We start from the raw sequence: 20,695 nt of genomic DNA on the forward strand, positions 1-20,695 counted from the left end.
TCCATGGGGCTGAACCAAACATTTGCTGGCTCCTTAGCTTAGATGCCTTCTTTTTAAAATAAAGATAGCAAGAGAACGAAAAAAAATTGATACTAGAAGTAAATTAGAAAGTTGCTTAAAATTGCATGCTCAGAGGAGTTCCGGTTGGGGAGGAGTTGTGCAGTGTACCTGCACGCCGGCGTGGTGAGAGGACGCCGATACAGCAGCTCCCCGCTCTCCGCCACTTATCCTGGAAATCTGTCCTGGTTTAGAGTGTGGCGCTCTGCAGGGATCTGACCTGCGCGAGAGGTGGAAGTCCCAAGAAGCCGTAGTTTGGCTGCGACTGCACAGCAGTCATCATTTTTATTGTGACTCTTGATATTAAACGTGAGAGGGGAAGAGGTTGCCGAGGACGGCGGTACTGGACCCCGATGATCCCCCCCCCCCTGCTGAGCAAAGTATTACTGAAGGGGTTCAAATAAATTACTCTGGAGGGATTACAGTGTGGAGGCGGTAGCCGGAAAGGAGCCCCTGTTGTTTTTTGTTCTGCGGCGAAACCGGCTTCACTCCAGGACGCTCCCTGGTGAGTAGCAGATTGAAGCCGTGAACCCTAGCAAATGTGAAAGCCCGAAATAGGATAAAGTATCCCGGCTGGAGCAGTCGACATATAAGCCACAAGGATTGGCTAAGGAGATTGCGAGTTGTCTTACCCGCTTTTGCCATAGCACCCCAGGTTTTCCCGCTGGAGGAGGAGAGTTTAACCATCCAAGAGGGGGTGCTCAACTAACCGCATACCTGCTGGGGAAAGAGGCGGATTACTGCTGTTCCTGTGTGACTATAGCCGGATGCCGTGTCCAAGTGGTAAGGCTGAAATCAACTTGGTCCAATAAAGAAGGGCTGGTATGTCTAATCTCTAAAGTTTGAAATTGGTGTGTTGGGGATCCTCTTTGCCTGCTACTGGATTTCATATCTGCTCCCTGAAACTGGCTGCCTGTTTCAAGAAGCCCCTTCACAGCTATTACTTGTTAAAGACACATTCAGCTGGCAGGGGTTAGTGGGAGCGAATATCTTAGCCCAGACCCCCTTATCACAGAAAGGGTATTAGTACCAGTAAGAAAAAGAAAGAGTAAACTTGATCATGTTGAACGCTGATACAAGGTATTGAGGCTCAAATTACACATACTACTTACTTCTGTCATGTGGTTTAGTGGCCTGGGAGGACGTATGAGAAAAAAAGGAGCAATTAATGTTCCAAGTTTAAGGACTGGGATTGTAGAAGCCAAGTGCCTTTCTATAGTGCTTATAAAATGTTAAGTGTCAATTAGAAAATCGTGCTTGGACAGTTGGGCACAGATGGTGGCGTCCTTCAGCAATACTGACTTCTGTCTGGTGGTGGTATATCGTGGTGGACTGGCTCTCTTTCCGCTAATCAAGGCTCAACACTTTTCCTTGTGGTTTTGATTTGCATCTTTTTGGTTTTGTGTTGTTTTTGTTTCTTTTTTCTGTAATATATGTTAAAATGTTACTAAGCTGTGGCTTAATATTACTAAGATATCAGTCTAAATACCTGGGTTAGGCAGGGCTGTTTCACTGTTATTATAGTAACCATTTCTTACGATTGTTAAAAGATTGATGTGAAGCTAGTTCAGACATAGTGAACTTGCTGGTAACAGTCTTGGGGGGTGTGCATTTAACAATTGTTTAGACCCAATATAACTGAAGATATAAAGAGATAAATAGAACATTAGAATACAAGTTAGTCAAGGGGTGAAAAATCCTCCCCAAGTAAAGGTGTTAAGCAACAGTCGTCCCCTATTAAACAAAACTTAATTAAATATTTTCCAATAAAAATTTTCTTAAAAGACAATAAGAAAGGCTCTATCTGGGTCAAAGTGTAAACGATCTGCTGAAATCTTTGTTCCTGTGATTAGGTGATTGCCATATCATTTGAGTTTTTGGCTGTCACTATATATATTGTTGACTTGGTGATTGCTCTTTTTTCTGACGATTATGTTATAGGCTGCCTTTTCCCAGTAAATTAAGAATAGTTTTTCCTCTTACAACACGCTGAACACGTTGTACACCTTAGCACACACTAAAACAAATTCATCTTCATTTGCTATACAATTTTTCTATTTTCATGCACAAAACGAGCAATATTTTGCTCTTTTCTAAATAGGACATAAACTATCTTCTATCAGCAATATAAAACAACTTTGGTTTTATATATCCAAGCACTTCACTATTTACTAAATCCACTTAATTTTTTCACGTTAAGGATTCCAACTGTCTGCTTGTAGAGTTTTTTTCTTCTTTTCACTGATCTGAGAGTGCTTCAACACTTTTTGTATTCTTAAAAAAACCAAGTCAGCTGACATTAGTGCAGATATGGTATTCAGATATAGGTCATTCAGTTATAGATACTCAGGGCCTTAATTGGTCAACTATCACCATTTTTTCTCCCCAATTTGACTCCATTAAGAAAGAGTTAGGAGTTAATCTCTTCTGATATTGTAACACTCACTTCAGAAGTTAAACAGTTCTCTATTAGATTAGTGGAGGCCGAGGAAAGGCTCTCCGTATAGAGGATCAGGCTAACAGTACACCAAGGAGTCTTAAAAAAACATGAAGATAAATTAAACAATATGCAATTGCGCCTTGGAGGTATCTGGAAGATCGCTCCAGGCGCAATACATTAGAATCATTGGCCTTCCGGAGCTTCCGGAGTTTGAGGATCTTAGGACATTCACTGTCAATGACCTTGCCACAGGCTCTGGGTATGCCAGCACATTTGCTACCCTTTGGTTGTTGAAAGGGCGCACAGAACTGCCCCAGAAGAAATTGGATAGTGGGGCAGTCAGACCCAAGAATGATCATCTTCAGACTCCTGAAATTCCAAAATAAAATAGAATTATTGAACCTTTTTAAGAAAAAGAAAAATGAAGCCGGTGATATTCGGGAACAACAAGATTTTGTTGTTTCAGGATTTCTCTGGCGAAACTTCTGCTAGGAGGGAAGGTTTTGGCGCCATTCTGCACTCAATTGGATAAACAAGGGGAATTAATGCATGGTTGATGTACCCGTCCAGAATTGTAATAGATGATAAAGGCAGTAGAACGAGTATTTAATGAAGTAACAGAGATTACTGAATTCTTAAAATCGAGTAGGATAGTATTGAAACGAATAGATTGTATTAGAAGTGTTTGAACATCCAGGTTAATGGATAGAATTAAGATTCCTAATTGTCTAATTTTGTTTGGTTTATTTTGGTTTAGTTATTTTTGGTGGTTGTTTTTTTTTTTTTATTTTCCTTCTTTTTTTTTCCTCTTCTTTTCCCCTTCCTCTCTCCCTGTATATTTGCTTTAGATGGAAAAAGGGAAGATGGCTCGATATTAAATAAGAATGACAGGGAATGTTAGAAATGTTGTCCTGGAATGTGGGGGGGGTATCATCCCCAGTAAAACGTAAACTAGTGATTAAAAACCCTAGTAAAAAACAGCCTGATGTGGTTTGCCTTCAAGAAACCCATTTAAATAGACAGAAGCAGCTAAATTTAAGATCAAATGGGTGAGAAGTATACTACTAGAGGTTCAACAAAAAAATGTGGATTAGTCATACTATTACACAAAAAACTAGATTATAAAAATAATCAAGACAGAGATAGATATTCAAGCAAGATATATTTTACTTCAAATAGTAATTAACGACATCAAGTTTGTAATTCTGCAACATATATGCTCCAAATAGACTATCAGTGAAATTTTGGGAAAGAAATTCAAAATAAGGTATTTCCATACAAAAATCAAAATCTAGTAATTTGTGGAGACTTTAATATGACGCTAGATCCAGCTTTAGATCTGTTTATGCAAAGAAATATAGCTAGTAATAGATATAGTGCAAGGTATTTTAAGAAATTCTGTAATAAATTAAAATTGACAGACATATGGCGGATTCAAAACCCTGACAGTCTTAGGTACACATTTGAATCTCTCGAGCACACAGAACATTTGTTCCAGATTGACCTATTCCTTGATCTCTGAACCACTGTCTATTTGGGCAAGTCAAGCCCGGATATTGAGAGGTCCTGATATCGGACCATGCAATAATATCTTTAACAGTTTTTCTTTCGAACAAATGTAATTCTCAGAATATGGTATTTTCTTTTCCCCGTTTTCTATGCTCTGAGCCTAGATTCTGTGCATGGCTGCTAGTAAAATGGCAGGAATACGCGGTGAATAATACAGACTATAGAAATAAAATTGAAACTTTTTGGGAAGCGGCTAAAGCTGTGCTGAGAGGTGAGATCATTGCTTATCTAAATGTTCGGTCAAAAAAGATTAAAGCTAGGGAAGTCATGCTGGCAACAAGTGTACAGGAGATGTATATACGGGTACAACGGGATCCCTCATACCAAAATTGGGACAATTATACTGTTACTAGAAAAGAACGCAATCTTTTCTTAAAACAAAAACTGATAGCTGAGGAAATTAGATTAAATCGTTTCTATAGGGGGTTTCATGGGAGGTCAGCTAAATTTCTAGCTAGTCTCACTAAATGTAGAAAGAAGAAAAATTTCATATCTGCCATTAAAGATAATGAGAATAGATATTTTGAAACTGATAAAATTTGCGAAAGTTTAGCTTCGTACTACCAGAAGTTATATTCCACAGTAGAGATAGACATGGATAGGCAGGAAAGATTTTGGGCTAAAATAGTGATTCCACAAATTCCAGCCAAGGATTTGATGGCATTAAATGAACCTATAACTAAAGAAGAAATTGATAAAGCTATTGATAAATTGAAAGACAATAAAGCAGCTGGCCCTGATGGATTACCATCTGAATTCTATAAGTGTCTAAAGGAAGAGTTAGTACCAGTATTAGAATTACTTTATAATAAGTATTATACAGAAAGCATGCCGATTTCAGCTTATTTTACAGTGGCCAATATCTCCCTTATATTAAAGAAAGATAAAGATGCAGAGGATCCGGCGTCTTACAGACCAATATCGGTCTTAAACGCCGATTATAAGATTCTAACATCTATTTTAGCCAATAGATTTTCTCTGTGTTTACAGAAACTCATTTATCTGGACCAAACGGGGTTTATGACTAACAGAAATTCAAGCAAGAATATACGTAAACTAACAACTTTCCTAAACTATGCTTGGAAATAGAAGATATGATATGGCAGTTTTAACACTAGACGCAGTTAAAGCTTTTGATTCCATAGTATGGGAACATCTATTCACATCACTAGGAAAATTCGGCATTAGAGGGAATTTTGTAAAATGCATTCATAGAATATATTCTAACCCTATATCTCACCTAGTGGTAAATGGTACTATCTCTTCCAAAATCTTTATGCAGCGGGGTACACGACAAGGATGTCCCCTATCTCCTCTACTGTTTAATGTAGCACTAGAACCACTTGCAATTCAAGTGAGAAAGTACCTCACTGGTATCCCCCTGGACACATCTCGCTTGAATATATTATTATATGCAGATGATATTCTACTTTTTTTAGAGAATTTACAGCATTCCATTCCAATTTTGATCCAGCTTCTGGAAGAGTTTAGCTCGTTCTCAGGTTATAAGGTCAATACCGGGAAAAGCGAATTGATGACTGTCGGCAAATCTCCTTTAAGCTTATCTATTAATACTTTTAAAGAGGTAGAATCCATTAAATATTTAGGGCTTGTATTACACAAAAACCCTAAATACTGGTACAATGATAACTATATCTCTTTATTTCAAAAAATTAAAGTGGATCTACAATTGTGGACTTCTTTTCCACTGTCTTTAATGGCGCGGGTCAATCTAGTTAAAACCATTATTTTCCCTCGGCTGCTGTATCCTCTACAGAATTTGCCGATATTCTTACGTAATACTGATTTAAAGGAAATTGTGTTCCCTCTTTTCAAAATTTATATGGGGGAATAAAAAACCTCGCATCTCCTTAGCAAGGCTTTCACAAAAATCAGGTGCTGCTGGGTTATCATTTCCTGACATTAGATTGTATAATATTGCCTCATTATTGAAAATTGCAATTGATTGGCTGGCAAAGACAAATATCTATGCCACATATGAAGAAGAATCCTTTCTGATCCATCCTTTCGCATTGGCAGCTATAATTCATTGTCAACCTAAACAGCTCCCTTTTAATGTCTCTATAATGATTACATTCAAAAATATAGTCCTTGCATGGCACAAATTTTGTAAAATATTGGAGATAGATTCTTCCCTTTCAGAATTTCTTCCTATTCAGGGTAACCCTCTCTTTTTACCAGGAATTAATCAGAAGGTTTTTAAGCTATGGGCAGAAAAAGGATTAAGTCGGGTTTGCCAATTATTTGGCCCAGACGAGTTAGTACTTCCAGGGGAAACCTTGTTTGACGCATTTAATTTGCCCAGATCCGATGTATTTGCATTTTTTCAAATCAGACACTTTATCTCTGCTCAAAAATGGAGGTTACCTTTGTCTATTGCATGGTCTGAGGTCAGGACTCTCTTACAAAGATTTACTGCCGGCATTACATCAATTTCCCTGATATACGACATAATGTTATCAAAACAATCTCAAGTCATAATGGATAAGATTTGTAACTTTTGGGTACTGTTAATTCCAGATATAGATCAGGATAAAATTTGCCTGAGCTTTAATAACTTAGATAAGTGCTTAATACCTTCAAATTGGAAGGAATCACATATGAAATTCATTAATGATTTTTACCAATATCCAGCGAAAATTGCCAAGTACTATCGGGCTGGATCCGCTGAGTGTCCAAGATGTCACTACCAAGATGCAGATCTGTTTCATATGTTTTGGGCTTGCCCCAAGATAAGACAGTTATGGCAAAAAATCACATACTGGTTTAATAAAGTTCACAACTCATCTATCTCCCTCACATTCCGGGATATTGTCTTATTATTTAATACCTCCAATAGTCAAGTGTGTTGTTGGACATACCCCTTAAATATTACAATATTAATTGTAAGACTCTGTATACTAAAAAGATGGAAAGCCAGAAGAGCGCCCTCGCTCTTTACAGTTACCCAAATGCTACAGGAACAAATTCTCTTTGAATCTTACCATCTTCAGTCTCTGTCTGAAAAAAGAATAAAGAAATTCTTATATGCTTGGTACTCCATCATTAAGACATATCCTCTAATTATTCAAAAACAGATATTAGCACCCTTCCTTTCCTCTCTTAGTTTCATTGAGATGGTCGTATTAGAATTGTTCCCATATACCTGGATTAGAAATCCAACCGAGGTATAAATGTAGAGAGTGTTACAGAAGCATTAGTTATTCTGTTGTGAAGAGCTTATTTCCCAGCAGCAATGCCTGAACCAGCAAGCCAGCGCCTAAGAAGGGCTCCAAGAAAACTGTAACAAGTTTCATTTCATAAAGAGTTAACTCTTTTTTTTCAGCTTTTAGAAACTATTGTCTAATCACCTCTGGAGCCAGACTGCTAATTGATAAGATGAACTTGTAAACTTGTTATCTTAAGTACTGTAATCCTATTGTGGCCTGTCAAAGGACAGTGCTCTCTATCTAAATGTGTGATGGGGGATTTTGTGCTTCCCCCCCTCTCCCCCTGGGAGTGCCCTGTGTGCATGTAACCTTAATAAAAAGCAGGCTGGGCATCCCAGTCCTGAGTTCTTGTTTGACCCTCAATCGCAGCGTTGACTCGTTTTTGTGGGCAGAAGGGTATCCTAGCTGTACTGCAGCTAAGGGAGATTATTCTATATTTGCGAGACTCATATAGAATACTATGGAAAGCAGCTTCTCCCCTCTTTAGCAATAGGGATCCAGGCTACTAAGCGGTCCATCTCTCAGCGAGACTAAGGGTAACCGTAACATTTGGCGGCAGCGGCGGGATTTTCCTGGATTTCCTAGGAGAGGTACAGAACGGATGGAGAGCGCTTACGAAAAATTGAAGCGTACAACCCTAAAGGATTTACTTGAAAGCAGAGGGGGGTACGCCAGCAACCGGCCGAGGAGAGAGCTGATCGCAGAATTGACCGAACTGGATCAGAGCTTCACAATGGCGGAAACACCGACCACGATTAGTGACGAAAAAACCAGGATTGTTCGGGAAAGGCTCTCATTATACGGGCCGAACCCCTCCATGGAATTGGTACAGCAGTTGATGGCGGAGGCGGACGAGGATATACGAGAGACTCGAGCCCACGAACTCAACCTAGCGAACGCACACCGCAATGCTGAAGCCCCGCAGGTAATCATCCCTGTCGAAAATGCTGGGAGGCCCAAGATACCCTATGCGGCATTTCGACCCTTCCTAGAGAGCAAGACAGGGATTGATGAATATTTGGCGGACTTCGAAAGGCAATGTGCCCTGCACCAGATTCCCAACAGAGAGTGGCCCACGATATTGTCTGGGAAACTATCCGGGCGAGCCCTGGAAGCCTTTCGTACTCTGGGTGCTGAGGAAGTGACACAGTATGAGCTAGTTAAGGAGACACTGTTGCGACGGTACGCTGTAACTCCGGACACGTATCGCCGACAGTTTCGGGGCACGGAAAAGAAGCCTAACGATACCCATATGGAATGGGCGCACCGAATGCGGAGAGCGGCAAATCACTGGCTGAGCGGAAGTAAAGCGGTGACTGGGGAGGAAATTTTACAATTGTTTCTCTTAGAACATTTTTATAATGGCATGGAACAGCAAGGGAAGGAATGGCTGCGAGACAGGCGGCCTTCTACCTTAGAAGAAGCAGCCAAATTGGCCGATGAACATTATGACTCCCGTCTTCACGAACCCATGAACTACCGAGCTCCAGCACGGGTCGAACCCAGAGAGGTTTACCGTGCACCCCCTCGTGCTGAATTCCGAGCCCCGGTGCCCACAGGGCCCGTCCGACACTCAGGACCACCCAATAACAGCTCTGAGCGTCCCAGACCGACTTGCCACCGATGCAAGCAACCAGGGCATTTCATGGCTAGCTGCCCCCTTAATACGCACCAGACACCCAGGAATTACAATTACCCCTCTGGGTCCTATCGTCCGGCCCGGGCCCTCTGTGTTAACCAAGAGGCCCCTATGGAGGGATATGTGGGGCCGCTTCACGAGGCAGACCCTGTATATGCTGCCTCAGATAACCGCCAGCACCATCGGCAGAGGGTATGGCTCGAGGGGCGATCTACCGAGGGATTGCGAGACACAGGGGCTACTATCACGCTGGTACAGAGTCATTTGGTGCCAGAGCACAAGCGATCCGGACAGACTGTGGCCGTTAGAGTGGCGGGGGGGGATGTGTACAAAATTCCAACAGCTAAAGTGCATCTTGATTGGGGAGCGGGAAAGGGGGCTGTGAACGTGGGCCTAATGGATAATTTACCTGCTGAAGTACTACTGGGCAACGATTTGGGCCCCATGACTTCTGCCTATGCTCCAGTATGCAACAACGAGGCGGACCCAGTGACTACACGGGCCCAAGCCCGGACGGAGCGAGAGCTCTCACCAGTGCGGGAGACACAGGTAAGACCTACCCCGACCTTGCCTGACAGGTTAGGCCCCATACCCTGGGACACCCCAGATGCCTTCGAGGCAGAGTCTAAGACTGACCCGACCTTACAAAAGTACCGGGAACGAGCAGAGACCGGAGGGGGCGGGGCAGATAACGAAACATTCTTATGGGAAAAAGGGAAACTATACCGCTGGACAGAGAAAAGGGGACAGCGTAGGCGACAGCTGGTAGTGCCCCACAAATACCGTCAAGAAATCCTCAAAATAGGCCACGACATCCCCTTAGCAGGCCACCTAGCCGTTACCCGTACCCTACACCGCATTACTCACACGTTCTTTTGGCCAGGGGTGCACGCTGACGTTAGAACTTACTGTAACACCTGCGATGTGTGTCAACGAGTAGGAAGGCGAGGCGATCACCCTAAAGCCCAGCTAGTAAATATGCCCATTGTAGAGGAACCCTTCAGCCGGGTTGCTATTGACCTAGTGGGACCACTGGCTACCCCTAGTCCCTCCGGTAAGCGATACATTCTTACCGTAGTGGACTACGCTACCAGGTACCCAGAGGCTGTCGCCCTATCCAACATACAAGCGGATACGGTAGCGAATGCACTAGTACAGGTGTTCTCCCGGGTAGGATTTCCAAAAGAAATCCTATCCGACCGAGGCACCCAATTTACGGCTGAATTGACCCAACAACTCTGGCAGGTTTGCAAAATTAAGTCCCTCCTAAGCTCCCCATACCACCCCCAGACGAACGGGCTGTGTGAGAGGTTCAATGGGACCCTCAAGCAAATGCTCAAGACGTTCACTCAGGAATACCGAGACTGGGAACGCTTCCTGCCGCACCTCCTATTTGCTTATCGGGAGGTGCCCCAGGAAACGACAGGGTTCTCTCCCTTCGAGTTGCTCTACGGAAGAAAGGTACGGGGACCCCTAAACCTGATCCGGGAGCACTGGGAGGGAGAGATGGAGGCTGACGGTGTCCCAATTGTGCCATACGTGCTGGAACTCAGGGACCGAATGGAGCAATTAGCCAAATCCGTGCGGGCTAATCTCCAGTTGGCCCAGAGAAGACAGAAAGTATGGTACGATCGGGGGGCCCGAAAGAGAATCTTCACCATAGGACAAAAGGTGTTAGTACTTAAGCCGGTGAAGACAGACAAATTGCAGGCGTCCTGGCAGGGTCCCTACCAGATCGTAGGGAAAAGGGGAGACACCACTTATGTGATAGCTAGCTGCCACGACAACAATCTTAGAAAGACATTCCATGTAAACATGCTCAAGGAATATTTTGAGCGACCAGAGAACGTGACGGCCGTATGTTGTTCCCCTCAGGAAGACCCCGACAGTTTACCCATTCCAGACCTATTAGAAAAGAGCCTCCCCACAGGTATAGTGGCGCAGGTTCAGATAGGGGACCGACTTAGCCCCACTGAAAGGGAGCAGCTCAACCAACTCCTCCAGTCCAAACACCTCACCTTCTCCCCGAAGCCAGGGTACACTACTTTAACCACCCACCAGGTAGATACTCCGGGACAAGCTCCCTCGCGCCAGGCTCCGTACCGAATCCCCGAAGCAGTTAGGACAGGAATGAAGAAGGAGATCGATGAGATGCTCCAGCTCAGGGTAATTGAGCCCTCCGATAGTCCCTGGGCCTCCCCAGTTGTCTTGGTGCCCAAGAAAGATGGGACCACCCGGTTCTGCGTAGACTATCGGAGGCTCAATGAAAATACCGTGACGGACGCTTACCCTATGCCCAGGGTAGACGAGCTACTCGATCGTATAGCCAGGGGAAATTACCTGACCACTATTGACCTCTGCAAAGGTTACTGGCAGATTCCCCTGGCCCCGGAGGCTATCCCCAAGTCGGCATTCGTCACCCCATTCGGCTTATATCAGTTTAGGGTAATGCCGTTTGGGATGAAGAATGCCCCAGCTACATTCCAGCGCTTGGTGGATAGGCTCCTGGATGGCTTCCAGAGTTTTGCTTGCGCCTACCTGGACGACATAGCGATCCACAGTGAGTCCTGGGAGGACCACTTAGCTCATGTGGGAATGGTTCTGGATCAGATCCGGGCTGCTGGCCTGACTCTGAAGCCAGAAAAATGCCACTTTGGGATGGCCGAGGTACAGTACCTGGGTCACCGGGTGGGGTGTGGAAAGCAGCGACCAGAGCCGGCCAAAATAGAAGCTGTCGCCAATTGGCCCACCCCCATCACTAAGACTCAGGTCCTAGCCTTCCTGGGCACGGCAGGGTACTATAGACGGTTCGTACCAGACTACAGCACACTTGCCAAACCCCTGACTGACTTGACCAAGAAGAACTTACCTCGACAGGTCCTGTGGTCTCCCCACTGTGAAACGGCTTTCCAGGCTCTCAAAAATGCTCTAATTAACGCTCCTGTCTTGGCGGCCCCAGCCCTTAACAAACGTTTTATCATCCATACAGATGCTTCCATGTTCGGGCTGGGAGCTGTCCTCAGCCAAGTAGGCGAAGATGGAGGGGAGCATCCAGTTGCCTACATCAGCCGGAAGCTCCTGCCCCGCGAAGTCAGCTATGCAGCGGTCGAAAAGGAGTGTTTGGCTTTGGTGTGGGCATTAAAGAAATTGACTCCCTATTTATATGGTCAGGAGTTCACTCTGGTCACCGACCATAACCCGTTGGTGTGGCTGAACCGGGTCTCTGGAGATAACGGCAGGCTATTACGTTGGAGCTTATCGTTGCAAACCTTCAATTTCACCATTACTTACAGACCTGGGAAACAGAATGGCAACGCCGACGGGTTGTCCAGACAAACCGACCTCAGCCCCGCATAACCAGCGGTCTGGACAGCCTTAGTCTGCCCCGAAAAGGGGTCAGACCGTGTCTGCCAGAGTGTTCCACAGAAAGGGAGCAATGTTACAGAAGCATTAGTTATTCTGTTGTGAAGAGCTTATTTCCCAGCAGCAATGCCTGAACCAGCAAGCCAGCGCCTAAGAAGGGCTCCAAGAAAACTGTAACAAGTTTCATTTCATAAAGAGTTAACTCTTTTTTTTCAGCTTTTAGAAACTATTGTCTAATCACCTCTGGAGCCAGACTGCTAATTGATAAGATGAACTTGTAAACTTGTTATCTTAAGTACTGTAATCCTATTGTGGCCTGTCAAAGGACAGTGCTCTCTATCTAAATGTGTGATGGGGGATTTTGTGCTTCCCCCCCTCTCCCCCTGGGAGTGCCCTGTGTGCATGTAACCTTAATAAAAAGCAGGCTGGGCATCCCAGTCCTGAGTTCTTGTTTGACCCTCAATCGCAGCGTTGACTCGTTTTTGTGGGCAGAAGGGTATCCTAGCTGTACTGCAGCTAAGGGAGATTATTCTATATTTGCGAGACTCATATAGAATACTATGGAAAGCAGCTTCTCCCCTCTTTAGCAATAGGGATCCAGGCTACTAAGCGGTCCATCTCTCAGCGAGACTAAGGGTAACCGTAACAGAGAGTAATAAGATCAACTCAAGAAAATACTTTATTATAATTCATTATTTCCCCCCCCCTTTCTTTTTTTTTTTTTTTTCCCTCCTTTTCGTCTTGTCTTTTTTTATTTCTCTTTTTTTTTTATGTAAGCTAAAGAAAAAAAAAAAAAAAGAAGCCGACAAATGATTGTTATATGTTTTTGTAGACGCAGGTGTCGAGTATCTTCTAATTTGTTTAAAATTGAAAAATTGTGCAAATGACAATACGACAAGATTATTTGTATATTGTACTGTATATCTTTTTCACTGTTGTTGTATTATTAATCATTGTTTTTTGTTACATTGAATGATTCGGCAAATAATAATAATAATAAAGAGATTTAAAAAAAAAAAATAAAAAAAAAAAAAAAATTGCATGCTCTATCTGAATCATGAAAGAAAAAAATTGGGTACAGTATTCCTTTAAGAGAGACTTAAAGGGACACTGAACACACATTTTTTCTTTCGTGATTCAGATAGAGCATGTAATTTTAAGCAACTTTCTAATTTACTCCTATTATCATTTGTTCTTCCTTCTCTTGCTATGTTTATTTGAATGCATCTAAACGGGTTTTTTTTTTTGGTTCAGAACCCTGGACAGCACTTTTTTATTGGTCGGTGAACTTATCCACCAATCAGCAAGAACAACCCAGGTTGTTCACCAAAAATAGGCCGGAATCTAAACTTACATTCTTGCATTTCAAATAAAGATAGCAAGAGAATGAATAACATTTGATAATAGGAGTAAATTAGAAAGTTGCTTAAAATGTTATGCTCTATCTGAATCACGAAAGAAAACATTTGGGTTCAGTGTCCCTTTAAGTAGGTGTATGGAGCAATATGTTGCAAGAAATAGTGCTGTCATCCAGTGCTCTTGCAGATCGATAACATTTAAAATTGCTGCCATATAGTGCACCAAACATATGCACACTTTTTAGATTTCGTCCCTGCTTTTCAACAAAATATACCAAGACAATGAAGAAAGATTTATAATAGAATTAGAACACTGTTTACATTTGAATGTTCTATTTGTATGATATATATTTACTGTATATATATATATATATATATATATATATATATATATATATATATATATATATATATATATATTATATATATATATATATATATACCTGTATATATGTATGTAAAGAAATGCATGATTTATTAACATTATTGACAAGAGGGACAGCAGCTATTCAGTAATATGGAGGGGTTTACCTCATCAGGAACTTCTGCCCAAAAACGCTGATACAGAAAAATAAGGTGCAATATTACCACTGTGACTGATGTGTGGTGCAGCCACTGGCAGTGACATTTGGATCTACCCCAGAATGACTGTGGTAAACTGCTTGTGTTATTTTAATATTTTTAACTATTTAAAGTCTATGTGAATTTAGTTTTTGAAGAATAAAGTGGAATCCCCTGACTGCTAAGAGGACTGGTTATTGGTTCTGGGCTAATGTTGTTACTTATCACACCTTGGAGGTTTCTTCTCTTTTCTTTTGAGGTTTATTGCAGATCCCAGGACATTCATAGGTCATTCCTCCATACAGTGCTTGATGCACAGTGTTGTATTTTAAAGCTTTTTTTTCTACTTTGGCACCTTTTTGTTTTTAGATCAACGCCAGTTTTTATTCTGATTATTTAGCTTTTTATGATTTATTAACATCCTTGCAAATGCAAAAGAAAATATACTCACAAAGTGCTAGATTAAGCACTATTTATCGCTTCTGCTCCTGCGCTATCTCCACTAGACGTAAGCTTTTTGCGTGCGTCAGGTAGCATGCATATTACAAGAAAATGTAATGTTTTTGCACATGCGCAAAAAAATAAAGTTAGAATATTGCAACAGTGTTAACGTATTCCCGCTTTTACTTCAATGGAGCGTGAAAAGTGGGAAAAGCACCCAACAAAGCCATGATCATATTTTCTCACGTGTGATAACCCGAGATGAATATTGATATTTTCTTCCATATAAGAATATGTTCTACTTATTCTTGGATAAATATTTATATATACACTGTATATCTGATGTTTTTTGGTATATATGTATATATATATATATATATATATATATATATATATATATATATATATATATATATACTAGTCCTACAGCCCGTTCACATGGGCCATTTTTTGCAGTACAGCGGTCCCACCCCTTGCTCTCTCTCTCCCCATCTCTTTTGTGCTCTCTCCCCTTCTCTTTTGAGCTCGCTCCCCTTCTCTTTTATGCTCTCTCCCCCTCTCTTTTGTGCTCTCTCTTGCTCCACCTCTATTTTGCTCTCTCCCCCTCTCTTTTGCTCTCTCTCTCCACCCTCTCTTTTGCACTCTCTCCCCCTCTCTATACGCTCTCTCTCGCTCCACCTCTCTTTTGCTCTCTCTCTCCCCCCCTCTCTTTTGTTCCCTCTCTCCCCCTCTCTTTTGCTTTCTCTCTCCCCCTCCTCTTTTGCTCTCTCCCCCTCTCTTTTGCGCTCCTCTCTCCCCCCCTCTCTTTTATGCTCTCTCACTCCCCCCTCTCTTTTGCGTTCTCTCTTGTGCTCTCTGTCTCCCCTCCTCTTTTGCACGCTCTCCTCTCCCCCTCTCTTTTGCTCTCTCTCTCCCCCCCCTCTCTATTGCTCTCTCTCCCCCTCTCTATTGCTCTCACTCCCCCCTCTCTTTTTCTCTCTCTCCCCCTCTCTATTGCTCTCTCTCCCCCCTCTCTTTTTCTCTCTCTCCTCCTTCTCGATTGCTCTCTCTACCCCCATCTCTCTCTCTCTCTCTCTCTCCCGCCTCTCTTTTTCTCTCTCTCTCCCGCCCTCTCTTTTTCTCTCTCTCCCCCTCTCTTTTTCTCTCTCCCCCTCCTCTTTTTCTCTCCCCCCTCTCTTTTTCTCTCTCTTCCCCCTCTCTTTTTCTCTCTCTCCCCCTCTCTATTGCTCTCTCTCTCCCCCCTCTCTTTTTCTCTCTCTTCCCCCGACCACGCCCACTTTCCCAGCAACAGCATGTCAGGTAAGGCCAAGTGTGTTTGTCCTCATAAAAATATAAAAAGATAATCAGTGCGCCAACGGTCAAATGACTGATATATATATATATATATATATATATATATATATATATATATATATATATATATATATATATAAAAGGGGTTAACTAGATAAGTGACTATCATAAAACAATTGTTAAGAGACTGGAACCAGATGTGATAGCTCCTATGCAGATAAATAAAGGATAATATAGTAATAATACGTTAATAATACGTTATAGAAAACTCATTAACGAATAAGTAGATATAGCATTGAAATACAAAGTATGAGTCATAAAGTAGACAAGATGTTGTTGAGGTATATAAATGAGACAGTCCCAACCACAAAGTCCTATTGTATTCGAATGTATTAGGGATAATATCCAAGTCACAGGTGGCAAGCAGCTTCTTCAAACGATCCCTGTTGGTGACCCAGGGCGAGTAACTAGATGGATAATGAGATAAAAGAAGGCGCCAACATAGTGCAGATATCAAATGGGGTAGGACACGCATACATGTAAGTCAATATACTCACAGGATTTCAGACACTTGATAAGTGTCACAAAAGCCTCCTGGACCCTCAGAGTCGTCCAGCTAACTCCCCACTCCACTGTGGTAGGAAGAATCCGCTCGTATCTACCGGCTGTAGTGGCTCCGCTATTGGTCTCAGCTCCAAACTATGTTCCAAATTGACAGACCTGTGGCCAGCTCAGGATATACAAATGCGGTCAGTGCTCTATGGTAAGGAGTCAAAAGGCAAGACAACTCAAAAGTTGGTGATGTATTGGCAAAATCAAGTTTACCAGTTAAGAATGTAAATGAAAGTTCGTGGCTACAATCTTAAAGATAAATAAGACTTTAATGGCACATAATATCTGTTAAGGGCCTTTCTGCCATTTCATTTGTTAGAATTGGTGCATGACCAGTACCTTTAAGTTTTTTGTCACAAAAATATCGTTGAATTGACAACTTGCGCACAAATTTGTTCAGATCTACGAATAATTCAAACAAATTATGATTTTTAGAGGGACAGAAAGAGAGTCCCCCTATTTAGAACTCCCACCTCCTCATTAGTTAAGACATGATCTGATAGATTAAGATGTTCTCCCTGCGCATGACAGCTTCGGACAAACACACCTTATATAATAGGAGATATATATATATATATATATATATATATATATATATATATGTGCATACTGTGTAAATATATATATATATATTTTATTTATTTTTTCTAACATCTGAGACCTCATATCTTTGAGCCCTTATAACTTTTTAATGCAATATTTTTAAAATATTTTTTTATTAGATAGTGTTATTATGAGAGTAACTGTATTTTTAAATGTATTTTGTGCAACTTTTTATTTGAGCATAAAAGTTAACAAGAGCACTAAAGTCGTGCTGACCCGACATGTGTTAACTTCAATTTCGCTCTAGCGAACGTGTTTTCTGTCAACTTGTAATAGGTGCTCTACTTCTGACACACGGCAAACACCTGCGATAAACCCCTTATTACTCTTGTGCAACTGTTAGAGCCCCACTTGTAATTTAGCCTAAAATTTTAAACATAAGTTTACTGATTAAAAACAATATAAAGATTTTCTCATGATGCTCTTAGGGATGCAATATCCAACCGCTCAGCCGAAATCATCAACATCGGCTTTGCTCCTCTCCTCAGGTACAGAAACCCAAAGGAAAACCACATCCTTTAAATTGTTTTTAATCTGCACACATTTTTTTTTTAATTTTGTGTGTATATTTTATTGCGCATTTACAAGGTTTTTAATAAAATACACTTTAATCATACACTAGGATTTTTCTTTTCATGCAGATTCTGTTTGCACAAGACCTAGTGGTCTCCAGGGGGTCGATTTATGAAGCAGCGGATGCTGCTTCAGACCCACTCCGCTTCAGTTCCGCCTGAAGCGGAAGTTAAGAAGCAGCTGTCCTAAGACCACTGCTCCTTAACTCGTCCACACCTCTGAGGTGGCGGACAGCCATCAGCCCGATCAAATACGATCGGATTGATTGACACCCCCCTGCTAGCGGCCGTTTGGCCTCAAATCTGCAGGGGGCGGTATTGCAGCAGCAGTTCACAAGAATTGCTGGTGCAATGATATTGTCGCCATTTATCGATGTGCAGAGGATATGATCCGCTATATCGGATCATGTCCGCTTTGCACCTACATAAATTGAACCCCTAGGTCTAATATGAGATTATTGAGGACATTTTTAGGACTTTAAAAACCTTTTCATATAATTGTATTGATGGAATATATACCTAGCGCCTGTGTAATCCTATATGCTCCGGCTGTCTTGACCTCTAGCTGTCAATAAGGAACTCTAAGAATATATGGATGTAGCCTGAGCGCCTCAACTAGTGGGCTAGAGATGTGAATAGGTAGTACACGTGTATTTATTAATGACAATAAATGTTGACAGTTAAAAACAATTAAAACAATAATTAAAACTAAAGTTTAAAACAATAAATAATATGCAATATGCAAAGGTACCTATGTGGAATATTCAAATAGTACATTAACATGGATCCATGTTTATCAACATACAAAAAACACTGGTAAGATGTGACAGTAGACAATCTTGATAACAATATGTGAATAAAAGCTATATATACATATATATATGGAAAAAGTACCACTAAAGAAAGTACCACTAAAGCAGTACTACACCACCTTGGTACACAAATGGGGCACTAAGCGCCTGGCGGGGTCTTGGCCGTGGTGTAGTGAGAAGTCACAAATTGTTCCAATCAGTTGAGTTTAATTTGTAATCCCAGGTTCAGTGAAAATATGATGTAGAATTTCCAAGCGTATACTTAGGTAGAGTCCAATATAGTTATGTTATAGATGATCCCTCATTAGTGATGGTGTAGGAAAAAAAAGGGGATGCATATTGCATATTATTTATTGTTTTAAACTTTTGTTCTAATTATTGTTTTAATTGTTTTAACTGTCAACATTTATTGTCATTAATAAATACATGTGTACTACCTATTCAAATATAATTGTATTGCATATGTATATAATATGTGTGTTTATTGTGTGTGTACAAGTGTGTGTATTTTTGTATTTTGTGTAAGTTTTTTCTACCCCAATATATATATATATATATATATATATATATATATATATATATATATATATATATATATATATATATATATATATATATATATATATATATATATATACTATATATACAGTGTGTGTGTATATATATATATATATATATATTATATATATATATATATATATATATATATATAAATATATATATATATATATATATATATATATATATATTATATATATATATATATATATATATATATATATATATATTATATATTACTGTATATGTGTGTGTGTGTACATGAGTACAGGCTTTTTTATTTAACCCCTTAATGACCGGACCATTTTTCAATTTTCTTACCCTTAATGACAATGGCTATTTTTACATTTCTGCAGTGTTTGCGTTTAGCTGTAATTTTCCTCTTACTCGTTTACTGTACCCACACATATTATATACCGTTTTTCTCGTCATTAAATGGACTTTCTAAAGATACCATTATTTTCATCATATCTTATAATTTACTAAAAAAAAATGATAAAATATGAGGAAAAAAATGGAAAAAAAAACCTTTTTCTAACTTTGACCCCCAAAATCTGTTACACATCTACAATCACCAAAAAACACCCATTCTAAATAGTTTATAAATTTTGTCCTGAGTTTAGAAATACCCAATGTTTACACGTTCTTTGCTTTTTTTGCAATTTATGGGGCAATAAATACAAGTAGCACTTTACTATTTCCAAACCACTTTTTTTCAAAATTAGCGCTAGTTACTTTGGAACCCTGATATCTGTCAGGAATACCTGAATATCCCTTGACATGTATATATTTTGTTTTAGAAGACATCCCAAAGTATTGATCTAGGCCCATTTTAGTATATTTCATACCACCATTTCACCGCCAAATGCGATAAAAAAAAAAAAAAAGTTCACAAATTTTGTCACAAACTTTAGGTTTCCCACTGAAATTATTTACAAACAGCTTCTGCAATTATGGCACAAATGGTTGTAAATGCTTCTCTGGGATCCCCTTTTTCAGAAATAACAGACTTATATGGCTTTGTGGTTGCTTTTTGGTAATTAGAAGGCCGCTAAATGCCGCTGCGCACCACACGTGTTTTATGCCCAGGAGTGGAGGGGTTAATTAGGGAGCTTGTAGGGAGCTTGTAGGGTTAATTTTAGCTTTAGTGTAGTGTAGTAGACAACCCCAAGTATTGATCTAGGCCCATTTTGGTATATTTTATGCCACCATTTCACCGCCAAATGCGAGCAAATAAAAAAAAAAACTTAAAATTTTTCACAATTTTAGGTTTCTCACTGAAATTATTTACAAACAGCTTGTGCTATTATGGCAGAAATTGTTGTAAAAGCTTCTCTGGGATCCCCTTTGTTCAGAAATAGCAGACTTATATGGCTTTGGCGTTGCTTTTTGGTAATTTGAAGGCCACTAAATGCTGCTGCGCACCACACGTGAATTATGCCCAGCAGTGAAGGGGTTAAATTAGGTAGCTTGTAGGGAGCTTGCAGGGTTAATTTTAGAGATCAGCCTCCCACCTGACACATCCCACCCCCTGATCCCTCCCAAACAGCTCTCTTCCCTCCCCCACCCCACAATTGTTCCCGCCAT

This window comes from Bombina bombina, chromosome 1, assembly GCF_027579735.1.
Source record: "Bombina bombina isolate aBomBom1 chromosome 1, aBomBom1.pri, whole genome shotgun sequence".
In the NCBI taxonomy this organism is placed as follows: Eukaryota; Metazoa; Chordata; class Amphibia; order Anura; family Bombinatoridae; genus Bombina; species Bombina bombina.